The 8,954-nt window shown below is 47.7% G+C and overlaps 1 protein-coding gene across 1 annotated transcript in view; it reads left to right on the forward strand.

Annotated features, from left to right (window-relative positions):
• TLN2 (talin 2) overlaps positions 1 to 8,954 on the forward strand; it is a 440,519-nt gene that overhangs the window by 49,972 nt on the left and 381,593 nt on the right. The gene's annotated exons all lie outside the window — the stretch shown is intronic.

The following is an 8,954-nucleotide window of genomic DNA, read 5'->3' on the forward strand; positions in this document are numbered from 1 at the left end:
TACATGTGCTCAACCTCGGCACCGTTCACAGTTTGGTTGGGTGATTCTTTGTGTGGGGGCTGTCCTGTGCATTATAGGGTGTTTAGTCCCATCCCTGGCCTCTACCCACTAGAGAGTAGTAGCACCATACCCTCCCGCTTAAATTGTGACAGCCAAAAGTGTCTCCAGATACCCCCAAATGTCCTCCTGAGGGGGTAAAATTGCTCCCTGTGGAGAACCATTGCTTTAGATGTATATGATGCTTCTTGGAATTCATAGATACAACTTTCATGTTGGCATGGCCCCTTTCCCCTTTTGCTTTGAAATGTGAAATACACAGCTAAAGTGTTTTCTCCAGCTCTGACAGTAGATAACACTGGCTCCAAGGCCATTTACAGGAAAGAGGTCAGCATGGTTCTGAAATGAACTGCATTGTGTTTGGGATGACACTTTTCCCTTGAGTAGATTTGATCTGGTTTTCGTTGTAGATTTTTTTTTTTAATTTATTTTATTTTAGGCTGCATTGGGTCTTCGTTGCTGTGGATGGGCTTTTCTCTGGTTGCGGTGAGCGGGGGCTACTCTTTGTTGTAGTGCGCAGGCTTCTTATTGCGGTGGCTTCTCATGTTGTGGAGCACGGGCTCTAGGCGCTTGGGCTTCAGTAGTTATGGCACGGGGGCTCAGTAGTTGTGGCTCGCGGGCTCTAGAGCGCAGGCTCAGTAGCTCAGTTGTGGCACAGGGGCTTCGTTGCTCCGCAGCATGTGGGATCTTCCCGGACCAGGGCTCGAACCCGTGTCCCCTGCATCAGCAGGCGGATTCTTAACCACTGTGCCACAGGGCCTCGAACCCGTGTCCCCTGCATCAGCAGGCGGATTCTTAACCACTGTGCCACCAGGGAAGCCCTCGTTTTAGATTTTGAACACCAATGACTTGCCTTCACTAAGCAGCTTGTACTTTTAATTTTAGCCAATGGGTGTCGATGGGGACAACATGTCCTATGAGTGGGCGAGAAGTCAAAGTATGCCAAAGGCCAAGGAGGTTTTGGCAATCTGAAACCCATGAAAAATCAGGCTTCCATTTTGTGAACCTTGGGGTAAGCTCAGAAGAGAACACTCACCAACTTAATTAAACCTGCCTGAATACAGAGCAGATGTATGGGCAGATTTTACAGTGGACCATGACCTTATGAGTTAAGGATTGGCTTTGGGTGGCTATGAATCGTTGGATGCAAAGGGGTGAAGAGCCCCAGACCGAGAGGCTGGAGACCTGGGATCTGTACTTGGGGCTGCCCAGACTCTCTTCATCAGGTCATCAGATATTCGGGCAGCAGTTTCCTCCTCATCTGCAAGAGGAAGGGCAGAGCCACGATTCGTGCTTCCTGGGCCACTGGGAAGTGCAGGGTGGTGAACTTAGCCTGGGTATATGAAACCCCAGGATAAACCTAAGACTCTTACTGGAGCCTTAATTTTACTTGGGAATTTGGAAGACGAGGTATCTTAGCATGCACATACTGAATAAGTGGAAAATCTGTATGGTAAGAATTGAAGCTAGGATATAGAACTTGAACGAAATGAACACAATCTCATGCTTGCTGGGAATGGCTTCCCAGTGTTGGTGGCCCAACCTCTTCTGTCTGGTGGAATTCTGGCAGGAGAGTTTGATAAGCCATGGGCCCAGGAATCTCCAAGGTTCATTCTACATCTAAAATTTCTGGTTGGAATAAAAAAGATAGAACTTTGGTGTAGAATCTTGGGTAAGTTCATACTAATCACCAGAGAGGTCCTTGGGAAGAAAAGCCAATAACAATAAAGGTTGTCTAGCCTTTAAGAATTCAGGTACTTCACATTTTCCTTCCTTCCTTTGCTTTAAATGGGAAAGCTTTGGCTTCCATTCTGGAGCGTGAGCCTATAACCCAAACTGTAAAAAGGATGGGTCTGGTGCTGTTGGGGGACCCTCAGAGTTTAACACTTAAGAGTTTAATTAATCTAAGAAATATGCCAGAGAAGATAGCGTGCTGTTTGAATTTCTTTGAAATGCCTTTACCTGAATGGTGACAAGGGAGTTGGCCTGTGGGCTCTAGGTAGAAATTAAAACTACTGACCTCCCCTCTCACAGCTGAGATTGACTTAGCTGGGTTAAGTTGGACTATTAGGTCACTCTGTTCATTCAACTTCTGTTGCTGAAATTATTTAATGTTACACAGAAGTTGTTTTTTTGTGTTGATGTTCATGATAGTCCTTTAAAAGTGAACGTCAGGGCTTCCCTGGTGGCGCAGTGGTTGAGAGTCCGCCTGCCGATGCGGGGGACGCGGGTTCGTGCCCTGGTCTGGGAGGATCCCACGTGCCGCGGAGCGGCTGGGCCCGTGAGCCATGGCCGCTGGGCCTGCGCGTCCGGAGCCTGTGCTCCGCAACGGGAGAGGCCACGGCAGTGAGAGGCCCGCATACCGCTAAAAAAAAAAAAAAAAAAAAGTGAACGTCAAAGGCTTCAGATGGAACCCATGTCCCCATGCTGTCAGTTTTCTGGAAAGGAAAAAGGCCACTGCAGGGCAGACAAGCAGGAGAACACCTATGAACAAAGCAGTTCTTGAGAAAGCTTTGGCTCCTGTAACCATTTGTCAACACTACCTTATGCGAGACCACCTTACGATATGACGTAACAAGGATAATTTATAATGTTTTCATGAAAGCAGGAGTGGGTAGTAGTGGGTTTTTCTTTGTCTTTTCTTGGCATGTAATTGAAATAGAGCTTGGACCAAATGAGAAACCTTTGTGTTAGGTGGGGAAAAGATTCCAGAGGCTTCTCAACTGGGTCAAATACTGCTTCCTTTATTTGGAGCATGTAAGCAGACTTCTCATCTGAGACCAGCATTAAGAACATTGCCATTGGGACTTCCCTGGTGGCGCAGTGGTTAAGAATCAGCCTGCCAATTCAGGGAACACGAGTTCGAGCCCTGGTCCGGGAAGATCCCACATGCTGCAGAGCAACTAAGCCCGTGAGCCACAACTACTGAAGCCCGCGTGCCTAGAGCCCGTGCTCCGCAACAAGAGAAGCCACTGCAATGAGAAGCCTGCGCACCGCAACAAAGAGTAGCCCCTGCTCGCCGCAACTAGAGAAAGCCCACGTGCAGCAACGAAGACCCAATGCAGCCAAAAATAAATTAAAAAAAAAAAAAGAACATTGCCATTTCTATCTGTTCACAAGCAAATGGATTTTCTGACCTAGGGAACTGTCTAAATTCTAGACCCACATAACACATTCAGTGAATCAGAAGAAAAAGTGTGTGGGTTGATCTGTCTCAAAAGAAATCTGTGCCTTGAGAGTGAGTTTATAAATTCAGTTCCTTTAATGATGCTACTTATCGAGAAGACGTGTCATTTATAAAGAGCAGTGGGCCTGTGCATTTCGAAGTGGCAGGCTTTTTTGGTAGGTGCCAGAGGAACGAACACTTGAGTTTGCTGAGGAAGTCTAGTTGTTTGGCCCTTGGGAAATAGAGCCTAAACTTATGGCCTACTGTGATTCAGTAGTTGGGTTACTGGAGTATGCCCAAACAACCCCCAAGACCCTCGTTCAGGCTGTTTGTGTGCTTGGTTTGATTCTAGAATTGGCATCCTGAAACCCACAAGAATCCTTAACACTAAGGCATAGGCATTTCATAGATATCCGAGTCTTGACTGTTTGCCAAGAGTCTTCACTGTTTGCACCACCTTTATCTTTGTTCCCTACCTAGGAACTCGGTCTAGGGAGTGTGAAAGGTACACAGAAGCTAACCCTCTGGTTATGAGGTGTCTCACAGCGAGACAACAGCCTCTGGCATGTATGGGGAAGGAAACGCTAATTTTGATTGGGAGGCTCAGGGGGGTCGTCTTGGAGGCTTAGGGACATGTGATTGGGTTTTGGGGGGAGGTAGATAGATATCAGATGAGGAGGTTGGGCTTTCCTGGAAGGAATGGCTTGGGGACAGACCCCAAAGTGTGTGAGTAGAAGGCAGGATGTGTTGGGGTGAGGAGAATCTCAGACACCAGACGCACTCTCGGGACTGGTTTGTGGCTCCAGGGCTGGGGGTGTCTCTGGGGGCAGCTGAGTCAGGTGGTCTGGGTGTGCGGGACCTCTTTCCAGGGTAAGAGATTTCAAGTGCATCCTGGAATCAGCGGAGAACTTGAAGCACAGCAGAGAAGGGAGAAAGGTGGAAAAGCAGCTCTGCAAGCAGGGCAGGAAGGCACGAGGAAGCGGACAATGAGAGCCTTCCAGTCTAGTTCTCTCTGCTGCTGTCAGACTGATTGATGGGGAAGCCGGGCTGCTCACGTGGGCTGGGCCTCTGGGAAGGCTATCGAATGTTTTTTCTTGTGTCTTTATTATAGTCCTGAGTTTTCAAACTCGAATGTGAAATGACTGAGTTATGCTGGACTCAGAGGGAACGGTCCACTCATACCTGTCCTCCTCCCCAAACTCTATTATTGTTTATCTTAGTTACCTACAAGAGGCCTCTAACACATCATCTTTCTCCCTCTTCCTTCAGGTTCCTTACTATTGATCTCCTGGGTGCCCTGTGCAAGGTGCTAGGGGTGCCAGCAGGAGAGGGCAGCCCATGCCCTCATGGAGCTCCAGGTTGAGACAGACCAGAGACGAGATGATCTGGAACTCAATGCAAAGTGCAGGGGTGGGGTCCCTGCAGAGGGAACTGCAGGAGGGCTGTGCGCTGGAGAAGACCACCCAGCTGTGGGTGGCAATGCCGGTTATGGCTGGTTCCAAAAAGAGTTCCTACCTTCACATGTGACCTAAAGTTTCTTCCAAACAGCATAGTCTCTAAGTATGGCAGACGTTTGGGGATGTTTTTTTGGTGGTTTTTTTTTTTTTTTCCACTCCATCCCAACCCTTAACCCCAGCACCGCTTCAAAGCAGAACACAGGCTATCTTATTGTGTTGTGGAAGTTATTCAAGGGATCCTTAATCCTTATGTGTCAAGTACTTGCCTATAGAATAAATTAATGATGCCTTGGAATTATTCTTTGGTGTTTCAAAATGCACGTAGGGGCTCTTGGGATGAATTAAAAATTGATTTAAGAGCACTTATGTCTTGATATTTTCCTCTCTCTGAGGGAACCAGAAGTACAACCCTGGCGTATTTGGGGGTGGGGGGCGTCTGCAGAACTTTTTGACCTTAAAAGGTACCACCTCCTTTTCTTCCTCTCCCAGCACTTAGCACAGTGCCTTGGTGTGTAGTAAATCCAGAGCACGCTCACACGCTTTTCACCCGTCCCTTTAGTCTGCATGCCACTTCTGCCCAGGCAGCAGGTGTGATAATGGGGGGAGGCAGCAGGAGGCCTGCGAGTGTGGTCTTTTCCTGCCTGTGTTCTCCAAGGTGTGAGAGAATCGTGAGGACTGAAAGTGTAAGCTCACTCTAGGGCCCCAGAGATGCCGGCCTGTTATTGGAGGGTCCACTGTCATTCCTGGCCCAGGCCCTTGATTTAAGGGAACTAGCTGTTGGACGTAGTGACTAATGCCCCGAGGATAAGGTCTCGAGCCTCACCGAGTGCTCCAGCCCCCTCCTTGGCTGAGGAGCCCCTGTCTGCGGGTTGTCTGGGTTAAACATCAAAAAGCTACCTCTGGAATCTGTTTCCTGGCTCGGCCATCCTCCCATGGGTTCCCCTAGGGTGGAAACAGTGACTCTGTGAGTGAGCACTTCAGGCTTGAGAAGGATCCCACTTAGGCACAGGCTCAGTGGGAAAGGGGCATGAGATCATTTTGTTCCCATTTTAGTTGCTGAAACCCTTTGTTTTTCTGGAATTGGCTGGCCTTTACTTTTCCGGAGCGCTGGGCGATAGTTTCCCTGTAAGCTATTGTTTTGAGTCTATCAAGAATGTTGGGGGCTTCCCTGGTGGCGCAGTGGTTGGGAGTCCACCTGCCAATGCAGGGGACGCGGGTTCGTGCCCCAGTCCGGGAAGATCCCACGTGCCGCAGAGCGGCTGGGCCCGTGAGCCATGGCCACTGAGCCTGCGCGTCCGGAGCCTGTGCTCCGCAACGGGAGAGGCCACAACAGTGAGAGGCCCGCGTACCGCAAAAAAAAAAAAAAAAGAATGTTGCGCTTGCATGCACGTGTGTCCTCGTGTGCATATTTACACACACACTTTTTAAATTGCAGACTTGAGCTAGGGGAGGGGCAGAAGAGACATAGCAAGAGATGAGGGACTACAGTATTTCCTTTCTTAGGCACATGCTACTGTGAGTCCGTCCTCCACAGTGTATGGGTGCAGGCTCTCCCAAACCGGGTTAAAATGCTGTTTGATGTCATGGTGTCAATGTTTGGCGATTGTAACTAAAAAATGATAGCTTTGTCTGCTAGTAAGATTACCTCAGAAAAGGGTCTTTGGGGAATGGCATGCTCTTGCCCAAATTATTAGGCAAGGAGCATACTTTCCTAATTTGGTCAAGATACTATTGGTAAGTGTGTGGGAAGGGCTAGGAACCGAGATGCACTGCTCGTGGCTCCATACACTGTCCACCTCTTTTTCTGGCCAGTGGATGTCTTGACCGCTCACTGAATGAGCAGAGTTCTCACAAGGAGGGTAGAGTCATGAGGCACCTGAAGGAGAAGATGTAAGGCACCCCGGCCTCTGTATCCAGCTGAGGAAGGAGGTGGCCAGACGTTCCTCTGAGTTCTGCACACGTGTCTGGGCTTCGCTTCTTTCTTAGCAGTTCAGGAAGACTTACTGAGATTGTTCACAGTAACAGAATGTGCCCCAGGAAGTAGGCCTGCCAAACATGGAAGAGGAAAGACCAATGAGTTCACAGAAACCCAACACCAGCTTTTTCCAGAGTGACGGGCAGCATCGGAGGTCAGCGCGGCCTCAGCCCGGAACACAGGGCTGCCCCAGGGCGTGGACTTTTTTTTTTTTTTTTTTTTTTAAACAAGATGTATTTATAGATGGTGCCCCAGGGGCCAGAGCTGGTAACTATTCCCTGGCAGGCCCCGCCCTCAGAAAAGCACTGGGCTCGCTGCACAGTTTCACTGCTGTCTTGAGCTGGGTCTGAGATGACAAGTCCTGGAGGTCCTTGTCACTGACCTGAATCTCTCTGTAAGGAAGATTGCTTTACTCTGTGACGTACATAGAGAAGAATATGTGAAATGTATGGGAATAGTTTGAACATCTGGGAAGCCAACAACCAGGCTAAGAAATCAACATTACGAATATCTTAAATGTCTTAGACGCTCCCCCATCGCCTCAGAGTTGTGATAAGCATCTCAATTTTTCATTTTAACTGAGCCTTGGTACCTATGTATGCGTTCCTAAACAATGCAGATGTTTGATATTTTTTTCGTTTTGAAAAGCTGAGTACCAAGTACAAACACAGCTTTGGGAAGGTCCCTGTTGAAACTGGTGAAGGCTCCCAGGCGCAGCCTAGGGCTCTAGAACAGTTACTAACATTGCTGGCTGCAGAGTCATACTCTCCACCATAAGAGCTACATGAAGCCAGTTTTCTCGCTGGTCCTTTTGCCCTTGTGCATCTCTTTGTAAATGGCATTGCCACTCATGACCCTCTTCACCAAGGGCGTGTAGAAAGTTCAGAGAGAAAGATAAAAAGGGACTCCTTATATTAATTAAGCCGGGGTCCTTAACCAGAGGTACGGAGAGATTTCGGGGGACTCTGAACCCTCTGAAACGGAATCTGTTATGTTCTTCTTCTGGGGGAGAGGGTCCATCATATTTCCAGAGGGGTTTATGGACCCTCCTTCCCTGTAAGGATAAGGAAAAATGTGGCCAATATGGTAGGTTGTGGTTTTTTTTTGTTTATTTTAAAATGAATCCTGGGACTGTTAAATTCCTTGAAATGTGTGTGAGTCCGCCTGTGTGCGAGTCTGCGCTGGCTTTTTACCTGTGAGCATGCCTAACTTTGGAAAGGGAAAGTTGTGCCCTGGACTGCCCAGGGCAGAATCCTTGACCATTCTGTGGGTGGCCTAGCAGGCTTTGCATTTTCTCTGAAATCTGCATCTTTTACTCTTGACCCAGAGTAACTGAAATGCTAAAAAATGGGAGAAAAAAACTGGAATGGTTGCTGTAGTTTCAAAACAAATGACCTCACTGCCTAAATTCCACTTCATGCAAAAGAAACCCTAACTTTCCCCCTTATAAATAATAATGGACCTTTGGGGAAACAGATCCAAATACCCATTTAGCGCGGGTGGGGGCACATTTGTCACTGCTGAAGGAAACTCCCTAGAAACAGAATATGACTATTGTTACACCAACTTTGTAGTTACTTCCTAAGAGATGGCAATTTAAATTTATCATGACTGACAGTCACTTCTTCAGAGTAGGCGAGTAATTACGCTTTGTATAAGCTGACTTAATGGGAGGTACTTTCAGCTTGTTCCAGCAATGTAGGGGAATTTCAGAATTCTCTAGCTGAAGAGTTGAGTCTTATTCCATCTCTGCTCTTTCATGGATGAGTTGATGGAAGACATGCAAGGTTAGGTGTGATCTGCCCAAGGCTGCATTGATTTGTCAGGGTCAGCTGGAACTAGCACCCCAGGGGAAGAGGTAACTATATACATGATTATGGCTTAAATATGTAATTAGATGATGATTCATTAAAAAAAAATAATAACCAGAAGGGTCATTTTCTAAAGACTCAGAATTTTGATCATCCATTTCATTTTAACAAAATGACAAATGACAAGTCTTAGCCCCCCGTATCTTTGAAATGTACCACTTCTTGTGGTCTCCAGGCATTTCCCTGGAGGGTTCTTATCTCTTGGGTCTGTAAACCTGATGTATGGAAAAGGTGCTTTTGTTTTGGTTCTGTGCTGTTTATATCTCATAAATTCAGAATTTTAGGTCTTGAGGTTTTTCTCCACAGTTTTTAAACTTTTTTTTTTTTTTTTTTGGCGGTACGCGGCCTCTCACTGCTGTGACCTCTCCCGTTGCGGAGCACAGGCTCCGGACGCGCAGGCTCAGCGGCCATGGCTCACGGGCCCAGCT

Source organism: Physeter macrocephalus, chromosome 11 (assembly GCF_002837175.3).
Source record: "Physeter macrocephalus isolate SW-GA chromosome 11, ASM283717v5, whole genome shotgun sequence".
NCBI lineage: Eukaryota > Metazoa > Chordata > Mammalia > Artiodactyla > Physeteridae > Physeter > Physeter macrocephalus.